The following is an 18,850-nucleotide window of genomic DNA, read 5'->3' as shown; positions in this document are numbered from 1 at the left end:
ACTCCTGGAAATTGAAATAAGAACACCGAGAATTCATTGTCCCAGGAAGGGGAAACTTTATTGACACATTCCTGGGGTCAGATACATCACATGATCACACTGACAGAACCACAGGCACATAGACACAGGCAACAGAGCATGCACAATGTCGGCACTAGTACAGTGTATATCCACCTTTCGCAGCAATGCAGGCTGCTATTCTCCCATGGAGACGATCGTAGAGATGCTGGATGTAGTCCTGTGGAACGGCTTGCCATGCCATTTCCACCTGGCGCCTCAGTTGGACCAGCGTTCGTGCTCGACGTGCAGACCGCGTGAGACGACGCTTCATCCAGTCCCAAACATGCTCAATGGGGGACAGATCCGGAGATCTTGCTGGCCAGGGTAGTTGACTTACACCTTCTAGAGCACGTTGGGTGGCACGGGATACATGCGGACGTGCATTGTCCTGTTGGAACAGCAAGTTCCCTTGCCGGTCTAGGAATGGTAGAACGATGGGTTCGATGACGGTTTGGATGTACCGTGCACTATTCAGTGTCCCCTCGACGATCACCAGTGGTGTACGGCCAGTGTAGGAGATCGCTCCCCACACAATGATGCCGGGTGTTGGCCCTGTGTGCCTCGGTCGTATGCAGTCCTGATTGTGGCGCTCACCTGCACGGCGCCAAACACGCATACGACCATCATTGGCACCAAGGCAGAAGCGACTCTCATCGCTGAAGACGACACGTCTCCATTCATCCCTCCATTCACGCCTGTCGCGACACCACTGGAGGCAGGCTGCACGATGTTGGGGCGTGAGCGGAAGACGGCCTAATGGTGTGCGGGACCGTAGCCCAGCTTCATGGAGACGGTTGCGAATGGTCCTCGCCGATACCCCAGGAGCAACAGTGTCCCTAATTTGCTGGGAAGTGGCGGTGCGGTCCCCTACGGCACTGCGTAGGATCCTACGGTCTTGGCGTGCATCCGTGCGTCGCTGCGGTCCGGTCCCAGGTCGAGGGGCACGTGCACCTTCCGCCGACCACTGGCGACAACATTGATGTACTGTGGAGACCTCACGCCCCACGTGTTGAGCAATTCGGCGGTACGTCCACCCGGCCTCCCGCATGCCCACTATACGCCCTCGCTCAAAGTCCGTCAACTGCATATACGGTTCACGTCCACGCTGTCGCGGCATGCTACCAGTGTTAAAGACTGCGATGGAGCTCCGTATGCCACGGCAAACTGGCTGACACTGACGGCGGCGGTGCACAAATGCTGCGCAGCTAGTGCCATTCGGCGGCCAACACCGCGGTTCCTGGTGTGTCCGCAGTGCCGTGCGTGTGATCATTGCTTGTACAGCCCTCTCGCAGTGTCCGGAGCAAGTATGGTGGGTCTGACACACCGGTGTCAATGTGTTCTTTTTTCCATTTCCAGGAGTGTAAAATAAGTTTGAAGATTGAATCACTCAAATCTCCCATTTCACGATACGCACACAGTGGAGACAATGAATTTGAATTCAAACGGTGACACTTCCCGGCAGATTAAAACCGTGTGCTGGCTGGGACTCGAACCTGGGACCTTTGCCTATCACGATCAAGTGTCTACGAACTGAACTACCCTACCACGACTCACGACCCGCCCTCCGCCAGTGACTCATATCCTTCCTTTCAAACTACACAGAAGTTGTCCTGGTAAACGTGCGGGACTAGCTTTCGTGGGAACAGGAAATTACGGGGGCAGAGGTCCCAGGTGCAGTATGGGCCGCCATCCGGTCGGCCGCACTTTAAAACACGCCCGCCGCCGGAAGCGCCGCCGCTTTTCCTACAGCCGCCACCGCGCCCATGAGGCTAGGCACAAATTGAGACGCGTATAGCGCGTGTGGCGCGACGCAGCGCAGCGCGTGTTTTTGTAACATCACAGGTTCAAATGGGACCGCGCAAATTGCGACGCGACGCGACTGGGACGCGACACGCGCCTGCGCCAGGTCGCGCGGCGTTGTGGTTGAGGCACAGTTTCTCGCGCCGCGCGTCGGGCTTGCCTCGCTAGCACCGTGGGAAATTTGAGGCGGGGAGCGGAAAAGTAGCACGGCCATATGCTCACATCGGAACGGCGCATATGAGCAGTGGTAATATTGCCCATACGATAAATTTTTCCTTACTGTGTCCTGAATTTTATTGCCTTTGGGTAGTATTTCGTTTTTCGCCATTTAAACGCTCCAGCTTTCTTCTTTAGCACGTTATACTTTTCTGTTACTTATATGTGCATAGTTTTGTTTTGTTTTTCTTCTGTCAAGAAAAATGTATACTTCAGTAACTGATGAGCCATTGGCCACTGGAATTGCACCATATGGCCCCCCGATGTTTTCAGATCGCAAGAAGGGACAGAGGGTAGTGAATAAGGAAGCAAGGAATATTATAAAATCATGTGATTAAGAATCAAGGCAGGAAAGAAAAGCAAGGTTATCTTCTCGCTGCCTAGTAAGCTAGCGTATCTGTACGATCTGTTACAAAAATTTAGAAATGGATAATCTCCACAGGTGTGATCCCTTTGTGCATCTGGTAAAAAGCGTCCAAAATCTGAAGTATAGAAGTTTCACTGTGATTACTCTGATGTGGATGTAATAATGTAATACGACACACTGTACTACATGCATGTGAACAACATATTTCCACTGCAAGCTAGAAACAGGCGAAAAGCAGTCACAAATAACAATGTTTTAATTGGTTCGCCGTGATGAGAAAAAGCATTTCAATTGTTGCATGGGCATTATCAGCATTAATAAACTAATTATACAACAACAGGCTATACAAATGAAGAAAATTGTCGGTATTATTACGAAAGTAGGAATATCCTAAAAGAGTGTTATGATTAGATATATTTAATTTGTTGAAATGTGCTGCTGACAAAGGCAGATCTACCTTCAAGGCAATGTTTCTCGAACTCCATCTCACAAAGCACACAAGGCTAGCTTGTGCATTCCTGTCGCGCGCATTATCCTTCGCTGCTGACAATACTCTCACCATTGTGTTGTGCGACATATCAATTGTTTATTTTTCTCAATAACAACTATTTTATTCGCGATCACGCATTGTCAGTTTGGTATGCCCTAGGTGAGTAAACAGAATCTGGCATGTGCCTATCATTCCGCCTGAAGGAACGCTCTTCATTATTTTAATACTGCTCAGATCAAGAGAAGGAATGAAATCCTTTGGTAAGTTTCCATTCCAGTCGCTCAGTGTTAAAAATACGATGGGTTACGGGGATTCCACCAAAATTCCAACGGAATTGCCAATCTGTTTTTGTGTGAGTTGTTAACCTTTTCTCATTCCAAGAAGCATCACCATTTATGAGTAAAGGCCACATTTCTCTTGGTGACTGGTTTAATTGTACTTCCTTTGTCACAGTGTAATTTGCCAAACTCATCTCACATCAGCTATTGAGACAGAATTCCGAAACGGAGGGCCTCATTAAACAAGTAACTGGCAATCACAGAGCTCAACAGCTTACGAAAAACCTTGTAGTATCGGTTTGCAGTAACATAAAAGAAGAAATTTCATGTTTATTTTCATACTAGGAAGCTCTTGTTTCGCTAGCTGTCGATAACTCTTAAAAAATTACAGTCACTGGAGTGAAATAAATAAAAAAAAGAACTATAAGTAGTGATATATCGCCATGGATAAGAAAGTTTCGTGTGTTTAATAATTGGCAAAACACTCTCCTCGTTTCGATGTCTCGAGCGGTTTAGGAGATACGAGAGATGTTGCGAGTATTTCATTCTCGCGGGCGTGAGATCGGAAGTGAGTGCGCTACATGGGATCCATTTTCTCGAGATCGGAGGCAGATAGAGATCTCCTTCCAAGTCTGAACAAAAATTCAGCATGTTAGCTGAATTTCATACGCAGCAACATATGGTGTAACACGCACCAAACGCAAAATCATAGCGACCCCTAATTTTCGTTGCAAACTTTTTGAGTTTTGCGTAGTGTCTCACTAAAATGTGTAAATCACAATAAGAATGGTCATTAGCGAGGTGATGGGCACTTCGTCACGAAGCTGACATATAACGCTACAAGTAAGGCAAAAATCATATATTTTCAGAGAATAGTTTCTGTAAAATCGTTTGAGAAAGATAACAGGTTGCGCGCGCTTCGGTTCAGTCAGCGCAGAGCGTCGTCAGTCGGCGCGTGCGAAGTATGGTGTACGCGACGCAATATGCGCTGCACCCGCGCGACCCGTGCGGCACGTGCGTGTCGCGCTGTAGTCTAGTGTCACGTCACACGTGCTATACGCTTCTCAATTTGCGCCTAGCCTGACGGCGCTGCCACGAACGCTTAGGCTGGTGCCAATAATATGCAAGCAAGCATCCCCTCTCCTCAGCTGCAGCGGCGGATCTACTTAAGCCCAAACATCGACGCAGAGAGCCCATTTTGTGTGTTTGCCATTTCATAACATTCACAGACTTCCATAGCGGTCAGGGCCCGTTATTTGTGGAATAGTAATCGTACTGCACACTGATTAAATTATAAACCTTTGCATCTGTATATGTTTCCAAATTCAAATCTACTGTTAGCAACGGACGCCGCAACTGCAGCAAACAAAAGTTACGTATTACTTTTACTGCTTGGTGTTAGATGCAGAATAATTTAATACACTGCTGGACATTAAAATTGCTGCACCTAGAAGAAAAGCAGATGATAAACGGGTATTCATTCCACAAATATATTATACTAGAACTGGCATGTGATTACATTTTCACACAATTTCGGTGCTTATATCCTGAGAAATCAGTACTCAGAACAACCACCTCTGGCCGTAGTAACGGACTTGATACGCCTGGGCATTGAGTCAAACAGAGCTTGGATGGCGTGTACAGGTACAGCTGCCCATGCACCTTCAACACGATACCACAGTTCATCAACAGTAGTGACTGACGTATTCTGACGAGCCAGTTGCTCGGCCACCATTGAAAAGGCGTTGTCAATTGCTGAGAGATCTGGAGAATGTGCTGGCCAGGGCAGCAGTCGAACATTTTCTGTATCCAGAAAGGCCCGTACAGGACCTGCAACATGCGGTCGTGCATTATCCTACTGAAATGTAGGGTTTCGCAGGGATCAAACGAATGGTAGAGCCACGGGTAGTAACACATCTGAAATGTAACGTCCACTGTTCAAAGTGCCGTCAATGCGAACAAGAGGTGACTGAGACGTGTAACCAACGGCATCCCGTACCATCACGCCGGGTGATACGCCAGTATGATGATGACGAATACACGCTTCCAACGTGCATTCACCGAGATGTCGCCAAACACTGATGCGACCATCACGATGCTGTAAACAGAACATGGATTCGTCCGAAAAAATGACGTTTTGCCATTCGTTCACCCAGGTTCGTCGTTGAGTACACCATCGCAGGCGTTCCTGTCTGTGATGCAGCGTCAAGGGTAACCGCAGCCATGGTCTCCGAGCTGATAGTCCATGCTGCTGCAAACGTAGTCGAACTGTTCGTGCAGATGATTGTTGTCTTGCAAACGTCCCCATCTGTTGACTCAGGGATCGAGACGTGGCTGCACGATCCGTTACAGCCATGCGGATAAGATGCCTGTCATCTCGACTGCTAGTGATACGAGGCCGTTGGGATCTAGCACGGCGTTCCGTATTACCCTCCGGAACCCACCGAATCCATATTTGGCCAACAGTCATTGGATCTCGACCAACGCGAGCAGTGTCGCGATGCGATAAACTGCAATCGCGATAGGTTACAATCCGACCTTTATCAAAGTCGGAAACGTGATGATACGCATTTCTCCTCTTTACACGAGGCATCACAACAACGTTTCACCAGGCAACGCCAGTCAACTGCTGTTTTTGTATGAGAAATCGGTTGGAAACTTTCCTCACGTCATCACGTTGTAGGTGTCGCCACCGGCGCCAACCTTGTGTGAATGCTCTGAAAAACTAATCATTTGCATATCACAGCATCTTCTTGCTGTCGGTTAAATTTCGCGTCTGTAGCACGTCATCTTCGTGGTAGCAATTTTAATTGCCAGCAGTGTATCTGAAATCTCCGTCCTTGAACCGCATCTGTTCCTCGCTCCAGTATCCATTAGAGAACCACAGAGCGGGGAAAGGAAGTTGCAGCACCAGGTTTGAGTCCCAGGCCTGTACACGGTTTTAATCTATACATTTCACTGCAGAGTGAAAATTCATTCTACTACAACAATGTTTGTAGAACGTGCTTCACATTCGTATATTGTAAATATGACTATAAAGTGACATTTTCTTAATGATGTTAACACTACAGTGACAAAGCTATTCACCTGTTGTCTTGATTTAGACACGCCACGTTTCTATCGCGACCTGAAGATGACCCTTTAAGAGGTTGAAAGTAGTAATTACTGTACGTTATAATTCTGGCCAAATATCAGTTTTTAATAAAGTCTAAAACATTCAAGTTTACAGATCGCTGTCTCCATTTTGTGTCAGGCAATTATGTTAAGAAATTAAAATTCATAAAATAAGTCAAGAAGTATATCCATTAGGTGTAGTAATGTTGTAGAAAGAAAAAAGTTTAAAATAAAAAAAAAATAAAACGTGAAAATAAAATAAAGTCCTAAGCCTGGATACAATGTGAAAGGGTGCTCCTGTTACAAAACGATCTAGCCGCTCGCACTGTTGCAGCTTGGAATTTTTAAAGTCATAAAACCCATGACAAAAACAGTTATGTTGGGAAACACCACGTTGACATCACGGGTAACAAAGCCCACGGTCAGAAAGCCCATGACACTCTTTCGACTTACGTTGGAGAACAGTAGTAGTAGTAGTAGTAGTAGTAGTAGTAGCTTTATTCATCCATAGATCTCTTTTTACGAGGATATAGGACATGTCAAAGTATTTACAAGTTTAGATCGATTTAAAATAAGCTAATTCGTATAAACATATATTTACAGACTTTTACTTAGAGACAATCATTAGATTTACTCCTGGTATTCAATACCTTTTTTTTACAAATAACTTATTAAATGATGTAATGCCACACTGTTCACTCATATCTCACTATCAGTCACTGAACACACTAGTCACACATTGTTTCATAACACTCCAGTCACTACACACACAAACACAAACACACACACACACACACACACTGGTGATCTCTGGGCCATTTTCTGCACAGCAACTTCCCATTTGCTATCCTGAAAAAATGAGTCAGCATCCCTCCATAATGAGTGAGATGTTGAACTCAGAAATAGGAAGAGGTGTTAGTATTGCGCTATGCGCGGCTTGGGGGTACGTATTTGTAGAAAGGGAAAAAGAAGGGAAAAAGCATAAAGTAAAGGTGTTATGTGGAATGTTGGATGTTTTATAATCATTATTATTATTATTATTGGAACTTTGGACGACGAACTGGCGATGAGAAACGGAAAATGATGTTTGGATGCTGGAATGTGCAAGGTATTTCCACTAAAAGAAATTTACTACCTGCAGAACTTGACATGTTCAACATGGATGTTGTCGTACTCTCTGAAACAAAGAAGAAAGGCCAAGGAGAAGAAGAACTGGATAATTATGTGCATATCTGGAGTAGGGTATCAAAAGCAGTAAGAGCCAAAGCAGGAGTCTCCATTATGATAAAGAAATCATAGAAAGAAAGAATCAAAAATTGGACATTCATTAATCAACGTATTACAACTGTTAAAATGACATTATTTGCTAGGTAAGTTGTGATTATTGGCGTATATGCACCCACGAACGACACAAAATATAAGGAGAAAGATAAATTCTGGGCCACCCTCAGGGAGACTATTGAAAAAATCCGAAGAAGAATGGAGCTGATTATCATGGGAGATCTGAATGGAATTAGAGAATCCTGTAGAATAGTAGGAAAACATGGAGAGGACGAATATAATGACAATGGGGAACGATTGATTGCAATTTGTGAACAATTTGATCTAAAAATTACCAACACATTTTCCAAACATAAGGACATTCATAAATATACTTGGCAACAGAACACTAAAGAACTTCGTTCTATAATAGATTATATTATCATTAGGCAAACAAGTAGTTTCAAGGTAGTAGACGTCAGATCTTATAGAGGAGCCCAGTGTGGATCAGACCACTATCTAGTAAAAATGAAGTCTTTCTGGCCATGGAAGAATGCAAGGAATGATACAAGTAACATAAATAAAACGAACCAGACTGAGAAAGATGAAAATTTACCTTTTAATATTGACAGTCTACAAGACGAAAGTATCAGAACACTCTTTGCGTCCAGGATGGAAAGGAAACTGGTTGAATCATTTGAAGGAAGTACAGAGGAAATATATGACTATATAAAAACTAAAGTGAAAATCATAGCAACAGAGGTGTTGGGTAAAAAAGATAGCAACCACAACCATGCAGCAGAGTGGTGGTGGAAATAGAGGTCCTCGCCAGAGAAAAACGAAATGCGTTCCTTCAGTGGTTGAAAGATATATCAGAAGAAACAAGATCAATATACAAGGAAAAGAAGAATGAAGTGATGAAAAAAATAAGGATGGCAAAAAATGAAGCATGGGAAAGAAGATGTGCCAAGGTGAATAGCAAATTAGGATTTGGGAGAGCAAAAGAAGCATGGTCAGTATTAAAAGGGTTTCGACAGGATACAAAAAGCAAAACTAATCTCCAACAGATAACACAAAAGAGATGGGAAGAGTATTTCCAAAAATTATTAAATGAGGACAGAAAAGAATATCTAGAAGAAGGAACAGTGGAAGAAAAAGGACATGAAGATGATGAGATCCAGATTTTAGAAAGTGAAGTACTTCAGGCGTTGAGAACAGGAAAAATGGTAAATCACTGGGACCAGGCAATATCAATCTGGAGTGTCTGAAATATGGTGGTGACAAAATTGTGAAACTGATAACACAGCTCTACAACAAAACGATAAATGGAGATTCAATACCCAACGAGATGAAGCTAGGTTACAGTAATACAATATTTAAGAAAGGGGATCGCAAAATTTGTTCAAACTATCGAGGAATTTGTGTTACAAACACGTTAATGAGAATTTTTGCAAATGTAATTAAAAACAAACTGGAAAAAAATTTTAGAACCCGAGAAGATTCACGGCTGGGAGATCATGTGTAGACCATATTTTCACATTGCGACAGATTTTGGACAAACATAGGGAAAAATCAAAAAATATAGGATTAATTTTCATAGATCTAGAAAAAGCGTATGATACTGTTCCAAGAAAATTACTTTGGAGAGCACTACATATGGCAAACATAAACACTTCCTTGATTAAAATAATACAACAGATGTATAAAGACAACGTTTGCCAAGTGAAAGTTGGTAATAAACTTTCACAGAAATTGAGAACAAGCAAAGGGCTTTTACAGGGCTGTCCCATGTCACCATCATTATTTAAAATCTATATAGATATTAGCCTTAGAACATGGTCTCGTAAATGTAATAGTATGGGATTAGAAATAAGAGATAGAGTGTACCTACATCATTTATTGTTTGTTGATGATCAAATAGTCATAGCACAAGATGGGGAGGATGCTAACTATATGTGCAATCAACTAGCAGTAGCATACAAAACTTGGGGTTTGAAGATTAATTACCAAAAAACAGAATACTTGACTAATGATTCAGATGAGCTACACATTGAAGAATAGAAAATCAAAAAGATAAACACTTTCTGTTATTTGGGATCCATTTTAGAACTCGAGGGAAAATCTGAGTCAGAAATCAAGAAAAGAATTAGTAGTGGACTGAGGGTCATTGGGATGCTTAACGCAGTCTTATGGAGCAGGAATGTAATGAACAGAACTAAAAAATTAATATACAAATCCATATTAGAGAGTGTGGTTCTGTATGGAACGGAGACCTGGACAATTAACATGAAGCACATTAAAAAATTACAAGCTCTAGAGATGGGCTTCTGGAGAAGACCGGCAAGAATCTCCAGGAAAGAAAAGATAAGGAACACCGAAATAATAAGGAGAATGGAAATAAAGGAAAGAATATATGACGTAATGGATAGGAATAAATTACAGTGATACGGGCATGTACGACGAATGGAGAAAACCAGAATACCAAAATTGATACTGGAGTGGGAACTGGAGGGGAGAAGAAGAAGAGAACTACCTATGACCACCTGCTTCCAAAATGTACAGCACACAATGAGGAGAATGGGCGTAGAGGAAGAGGACACATTAGATCGAAACACCTGGAGGAATATTTTGAAAATATAGTTTAAGAACGTTTATTGTTTGTATTGTAATTTCCAAGTAAATTGTTATGTTGGAGATAAGCCTCTGTAATGAGGAAAAGCTCAAAATAATAAATAATAAAAATAAAATTATTATTATTATTATTATTATATTTGTATAGTATTTTCTATCAAACCCCTACTCTGTTTTATCAAAGTAATCCTTCAATGTATAAAATGTATTGCATAACAGGTACTTTTTAGCTGCCTTTATAAATAAGTGTTTTTTTGCAATTTCTTTAATCTCTTTTGGTAATTCATTGTACAGTTTTATTTCTTGGTAGAAAATGCTTTTTGAGTTTTACGTTTATTTTTTTCTTGGTAAATGTAAGTTGAGTAGATCTTTTGTTGCTTGGTCGTGGACGGAGCTATTTATGCAGTAATTATCAATGGTATTTTTGATGTGTACAGCTGACTGGTAAATGTATTCTCATGGAGCAGTTTGGAACAGATCTTTACAATGAGCTTGACTAGTATTTTTGGTTATTGGCTCTTTTCTGGAATTTGAAAACTGTTCATATTTTGTGTGTTTGTTCCCCAAAAAAAAGAATGCCATAGCTAAGAACTGAGTGTACATATGAATAATACGCAACTAAAAGACACTGCATGTTACACACTGATGATAGGATTGCAAGGGCATAACATGCTGATGGCATTCTGTTTGCGAGTATCTTTGTGTGTTCACACCACTTCAACCGAGAATCAATATTCATTCCTAGAAATTTCGCATTTGTTACACAGTCTATAAAGGTGCCATCTACATTTCATTTAACTTTGTCATTTTTCTTCTTCAAACTGAAATTCATGGCATTAGTTTTCTTTATGTTCAATGTCACTTTATTGCTTATTGACCAATCATAAACTTTGTTGAGAGTTTCATTTGCTTTCTCGGCAAGGAGTTCTCTTGTTTTATCAGTGACTATAATATTGCTGTCATCAGCGAAGAGACTTTTCTCACCATGTGTAACACTACTGGGAAAGTCATTGACGTATATCAGGAAGAGTATTGGTGCTAATATGCTACCTTGCAGAACCCTTACATTAATGTATTTTGATACTGATAAGTGTTTTACTAAATGTTTAGATCTATTTGAAGTATGTGATATCTCTACTCTTTGTACCCTATCTGTTAGGAAAGTCGCGCGACCAATGTGCTGAACGCACCAAGACTGTCAAAACTGCCTAAACACAGTAACTCTAAACATTCCATAACAGTCACGTCAGAAGATTTGTTTTCAAAATTTTATTAACATGAGTGTTCCAGGCTATTTTTATTCCTCTGCTTATTTTCCTACCATTCAGTTATTTTTTTAAATTGAGTTATGACTTCACTGTAAATTTGAATACTTTTTATTTATTGAATATTCTTCTCCTTCACCTTCTTTGGCCTCTCTCAGTCCACTACTGGATACAGAGCACTTTCAGGTGTCCGTTTGTCTTTGATTTTGAGTTACCTTGCACCATAGTATTTCAGTCATCAGATTCACTTCATCAGTCCATCTTTTCTGTGGTCTTCCATCTCCTCTCTTGTGATCCCATGGTCTCCAGTGAACAATTTTAGGGGTCCACCTGCTGTGTTGTTGTCGAGCAACGTGCCTGACCCACTGCCACTTCAGTCTTGCAATTCTCTGTTGGCCATCTGTTACATTTGTTCTCCATCTAATTTTCTCCGATAGAAACTTTCTCTGAGGCTGACTCTTAGCATCTGTCACCCCATGACTCGTTTCGTGCTCTTTAGTTTTTAAGCTCTTGCCTTAGTCAGAATCAGAGTTTCCAGACCGTGTGTTGTAACTGGAAGTGTGCATGTTATATAGACAATAGACTTCAGATAATTGAGGGCATCCTTGTTTGTTAGGATGAGTTTTAGTTTCTGGAATGCTGTCTAGCTCAGTTCTACTTTGCACGGAATTTCTGCAGTTTGATTTTTTTCCTAGCTTTATTTTGTGGTGAAGATAGATAAATTCGTTAACAGCTCCTATACTATAGGCTGGTTTACGACTGTAAGTGGTTGGTTGCCTGGGCTTATATTTTTTGTTTTACTGGTATTCATTTCCTAGACACTTTTTGCAGAGGCAAGTTTTAGTTCTTGGAGGAATTTAATTCTTCCAAATCTTCACTTACAAGCACAACATCATCGGCAAAGCGCAGATGCTTCAGATATGAGTCATTGATTTTTAATTCTCTGTTGTTCCAGTCTAGTGATTTGAATGCATCTTCTAAGTGTGAACAGCTTCGGAGAGACGGTGTCACTTTGTTGGCGAACTCCTTTGCCGATCAGGATGTTACTGGTGATACGATCTTCATCACCCTTGTTATTGTTGCCTGTACGTAGTTGTATAGATATATTTCACGAGCTTTACTGATAATACATTAATTTAATTTTCATAACAAATTCTCGTCCTGAGTTGAAATCTCACTCCATTAACAGTACATCAGTCCTAACACACAGACTAGTAAATGATTCAGGTAGATACCATTATTAAGTATTGCTTCTTCCTTTTTCCAGTTTAAGGGTGTCGAAACTTCCTTTAGGATTGCTGACAGCAGTTCTGGAACTTGACTGACATTTACCTCTTTCAATTCTGAATTTCTCATTACTTATGTGTTCTTAAAATACTGACGTATTTGGGATCAATATCTTATTTCTCAAGTTGGTAACATAGATTTCGTTGGAACTGAATCGAAAGTTTTCTGATTGTGAATCTTACCCGAAGTATTGGTTCGTACTCATAGCATCACTCGGCGACAATAATAATAATAATAATAATAATATTAATAATTGTCCTGGGAAAGAATAGGCCTCCGGTATGTTCTGCCAGTCGTAAAAGGCGACGAAAAGAACAAACAATATGGCTAACCCCCCTTTTAGTGTGATGAGTTGGTTCAGGACAGAACTAAAGAAGCCTCGGACAAGCGCCGTCATGGTCGGGGACGACGCTTGAACCCTATGCCCGCCCACAATGGTAACGACACTGCTAGCCAACTGGAAAATGATTTAAATCCAAATAGAGGTGTTTTGCAGGATATGCTTCCTGCAACCACCCTAGAAGGAAAACAAAGACACAGGATGAGATGGTCAGATGAAGTTAATCGACACCTCATGTTCTGTTATTACCAAGCAACAAACCTAGGAACCAACACAACTGGATACAGATCACAAGTATACACAACATTTATTACCAGATACCCAGAATTAAAATTTTTAACAGAACAAAGACTAGCTGATCAGATCTGTGTAATAATCAAAAATAACAAGATACCCCAGTCAGAATTAGAAAACATCAAACAACAAGTACAACAAATACTGGAACAAAATAATGTGCAATAAGAAGAAGAAGAAAATACAGTAATGGATTCAAACATCCCAGAGCAAACAAACAAAGAACAAAACGCATCAATTAAACAATCAGAGGAAAACAAAATCTTAAGACAGCCACCAGAACAAGCACAAATAGAACACGAAGTGACACACATGTTAGATATAGAAGAAAAATTTCAGCTGACATATATAGAATACAAAGACACAAATACAGGCATTAGACCATTCTTGCATAGACCGCCAAATAACCCACAAGTCGAAACAACAATAAAAACTATCAACACAATCATACACAACAAAATAAATGAAAACACAGCTATGGAAGAGTTACAACTACTGGTTTATATAGGAGCACTCACTACACTAAATATACACACTACGCAGAGATCAGAACCAACCAATACACAGAAGAAACCCACAAAACCAGCATGGCAACACAGGCTACAGATCAGAATAGAAAAACTGAGAAAAGACATCGGACAGCTAACAAAATTTATAAGAAATGAAATGTCAGAAAAAAAGCGAAAAAGGTTAGGTAAAATCTCACAACAAGAAGCGATAGAGCAATTAGATGAAAAGAAGCAGAAATTACAAGCATTGCGCCCGCATCTCGTGGTCGTGCGGTAGCGTTCTCGCTTCCCACACCCGGGTTCCCGGGTTCGATTCCCGGCGGGGTCAGGGATTTTCTCTGCCTCGTGATGGCTGGGTGTTGTGTGTTGTCCTTAGGTTAGTTAGGTTTAAGTAGTTCTAAGTTCTAGGGGACTTATGACCACAGCAGTTGAGTCCCATAGTGCTCAGAGCCATTTGAACCATTTTTGAACAAGCATTGGCCAAACGACTTAGAAGATACAAAAAAAAATGAAAACAGAAGGAAACAAAACCAAACATTCAACACAAACCAAAAGAAATTTTACCAGACAACAGATAACACACACATTAAAATAGACAATCCACCAAACATAACAGAAATGGAACACTTCTGCAGCAACATATGGTCAAACCCGGTACAACATAACAGGCATGCACGGTGGATACAAGCAGAAACAGACACATTCAAGTTGATACCACATATGCCTGAAGTGATAATTTTGCAACATGAAGTCACCCAAGCAATTAATTCTACTCACAATTGGAAAGCCCCTGGAAAAGATAAAATAGCAAATTTCTGGCTAAAGAAGTTCACCTCAACACATTCACATCTAACTACATTATTTAACAGTTACATTGCAGACCCATACACATTCCCTGATACACTTACACATGGAATAACTTATCTGAAACCTAAAGATCAAGCAGACACAGCAAACCCAGTTAAATATCGCCCCTTAACATGCCTACCAACAATATACAAAATATTAACTTCAGTCATTACACAGAAATTATTGACACATACAACACAGAACAAAATTATAAATGAAGAACAAAAAGTCTGTTGCAAAGGAGCACAAGGATGTAAAGAGCAACTGATGATAGATGCAGAGGTGACATATCAAGCTAAAACTAAACAAAGGTCGCTACACTACGCATACATTGATAGTGTACCCCACTCATGGTTACTAGAAATATTGGAAATATACAAAGTAGATCCTAAATTGATACAGTTCCTAAACATAGTAATGAAAAATTGGAAAACCACACTTAATATCCAAACAAATTCAAATAATATCACATCACAGCCAATACAGATTAAGCGTGGAATATACCAAGGTTCTGCCTTGCTCTGAACCCACTATCCAACATGCTAAATAATACAAATTATGGATAGAATATTACTGGAACATACCCACACAAAATCACACATTTGCTGTACATGGATGATCTAAAACTACTGGCAGCAACAAATCAACAACTCAACCAATTACTAAAGATAACAGAAGTATTCAGCAATGATATAAATATGGCTTTTGGAACAGACAAATGTAATAAAAATAGCATAGTCAAGGGAAAAAACACTAAACAAGAAGATTACATAATGGATAACCACAGCGACTGCATAGAAGCAATGGAAAAAACAGATGCATATAAATATCTAGGATACAGACAAAAAATAGGAATAGATAATACAAATATTAAAGAAGAACTAAAAGAAAAATACAGACAAAGACTAACAAAAATACTGAAAACAGAATTGACAGCAAGAAACAAGACAAAATCTATAAATACTTACGCTATACCAATATTGACTTACTCATTTGGAGTAGTGAAATGGAGTAACACAGACCTGGGAGCACTCAATACACTTACACGATCACAATGCCACAAATGTAGACTACATCACGTATATTCAGCAACAGAAAGATTCACATTAAGCAGAAAGGAAGGAGGAAGGGGATTTATCGACATAAAAAACCTACATTATGGATACAGGTAGACAATTTAAGAAAATTCTTTGCAGAACGCGCAGAAACTAGCAAACTACACAAAACAATCACTCATATAAATACATCGGCTACACCACTGCAATTTCATAACCACTTCTACAACCCTTTAGATCACATAACATCAACAGTTACGAAGAAAGTAAATTGGAAAACGAAAACACTACATGGCAAGCACCCGTATCATCTAACACAGCCACACATTGATCAAGACGCATCCAACACATGGCTAAGAAAAGGCAATATATACAGTGAGACGGAAGGATTCATGATTGCAATACAGGATCAAACAATAAACACCAGATATTACAGCAAGCATATTATTAAAGATCCCAATACCACAACAGATAAATGCAGACTTTGCAAACAACAAATAGAAACAGTAGATCACATAACATGCGGATGTACAATACTAGCAAATACAGAATACCCCAGAAGACATGACAATGTAGCAAAAATAATACATCAACAGCTTGCCTTACAACATAAACTTATAAAACAACACCTTCCCACATACAAGTATGCACCACAAAATGTACTGGAGAATGATGAATACAAATTATACTGGAACAGAACCGTTATAACAGATAAAACAACACCACATAACAAACCTGACATCATACTCACCAATAAAAAGAAGAAATTAACACAACTAATCGAAATATCCATACCCAATACAACAAATATTAAAAAAAAAACAGGAGAAAAAATTGAAAAATACATCCAACTGGCTGAGGAAGTCAAGGACATGTGGCATCAGGATAAAGTTGACATTATACCAATTATACTATCAACTACAGGAGTCATACCACACAATATCCACCAGTACATCAATGCAATACAGCTACATCCAAACTTATATATACAACTTCAGAAATCTGTAATTATTGATACATGTTCAATTACCCGAAAGTTCCTAAATGCAATATAACACATACCGTACAGTTAAAAGGAAGTGACGCTTGATCAAGGTCCGCGTCACTTTCCATTTTTAACCAGACTTGACGTCTGAGAAAGTAAAGAAATAATAATAATAATTTCGCGTGGCTCACTGGCCTGGTGCAAGTCTTTCTATTGGATTCCGCTTCGGCGACTTGCGTGTGCCTAAACTACCCCAATCATCCAACAAAGACATACAGTTTAACGTGGAATTCGAACCAGGCGTCGTGTCTGGCGAGTTTTCAAATGATTGAGAAGGCCAGGTTAAAACGCAAACTAAAAAATCCAATTTCTGACCGGAGTTAGATTCCTAGACCTCTTGGTTTCCAGTCACGTACTTTGCCACCGTTTCTCCATTTTGGTCGTTATTATATTTGACATTCGGTCTGCGCGAACATCACATGACTCCTGTTCAAGTTGATCGTTGGGTGCTTCACTCAGTTTTTTTTTTTTTTTTTTTTCTCTTACAGAGAGCAACCAGCCCTCTGACCGAACAAGCTGAACTACCGTGCCTGCACCGCTCCGGCACCTGACACGTCAAGTGTCGTGTGGCGCAGCGGCCCGCTACAAGTCTTTCAGTTGGACGCCACTTCGACGATTCGTGTGAATTATTATTATTATTATTATCGAGATTCATCAACTTCTGAGGCCAGCTTGTTCTGTCGATTGACTGTCCCGTATATGTGTGACTCTGGCGAATAGTTTGTATATTAGCAGAGAAAGCAGACATGTCTATAGTGGTTTTTTTGTGTTATATCTCTCCTTTCTTTTTCACGTAGAACCATTCTACACTACTCTGCAAAACTTAAGTGCGAGATAGATAAACTAACATATTAACTTCGGCAGTGGAAATGAATGACGGTGCGAGACCATGTTGCCTGAGGTCTCCCAGTAGTGCTAAGAAAGCTGGAAATGGGATGAGGTCCGTCCGGGGGTTGAAGGCAACTGAAGGAACGGAGAAAGTTTCTGCCAACCAGTGAGCAGTTATGTTGCATTGTGGTGGTGTTCTTCATTACAACGTGGCCCGGAGACCACGTTTTGGTAACTTCACAAGAAGAAAAAATCATTCGGAAACCGGAAGGAGGGCGAAATGTGAAGACTGTAGCCCAGGAGTTTGCTATTACTCACAACAGTGTGTGACCTTTCCGTATAAAATATAAATAGTAATTTTTTTATCTTAACTCAAGAAAACTGATAAATTTTGACGTAAGCAGCACTACGCCATGGTCCTGTGAAATCATTCTGAATCTGTTCGTGAGAAATAAACTGAAAAATTCTTACCTCAAGATGGTATCGCCGGATAACGCTGTCTATATTGAAACCTCCCCTTAGAAAAATTTATGAATTACTGTGCTGATAAACCCCTTACATTATTTGATTTTCAAACAGCTGAGCAGAACTGAACGTACTCAGACATTTCGCTCTTTACTTATTCTGATCAACACTAAACTGACACACAATATTTTTAGCGCAACGCAATCTGACTTTCAATAATCCCTACAAAAGAATGGCCCTGACTAACAATAACGTATACCTTTCATGAATCACTCACCTCACAAAAATCTTCGTTACTCGAACTACTGCAATACAGCGAGCGCCACTACTGCCAGCTAAATAAAGATTCAAACTACTGAAGGCACTAACTACTGATAGGCATACTTAGCAAATGAAACATTTTGATAGAGAACAAACAATGTATTTACCTTAATAGTGTTCAAAAGTCATAATATATAGATCAGTTCATGACATCCAGTCTTACAAATTTACCGTCTCTGATGGACACACGTCCAGATCATCCGCTCTCAAAACTCCGACATCTCTCTCCCCACATCCACCACTGCTGGCGGCTCACCTTCAACTGAGCAACGCTATGCGCTGTTCACATCCAACTGCCCAACACTACAATAGCGAATATTGCAACAATGCCAACCAGCCACAGACTGCACACAGCACAGCCAGTGATTTTCATAGA

The sequence above is a fragment of the Schistocerca nitens genome, chromosome 7 (assembly GCF_023898315.1).
Source record: "Schistocerca nitens isolate TAMUIC-IGC-003100 chromosome 7, iqSchNite1.1, whole genome shotgun sequence".
In the NCBI taxonomy this organism is placed as follows: Eukaryota; Metazoa; Arthropoda; class Insecta; order Orthoptera; family Acrididae; genus Schistocerca; species Schistocerca nitens.
Note: the sequence above shows the minus strand (reverse complement) of the source record.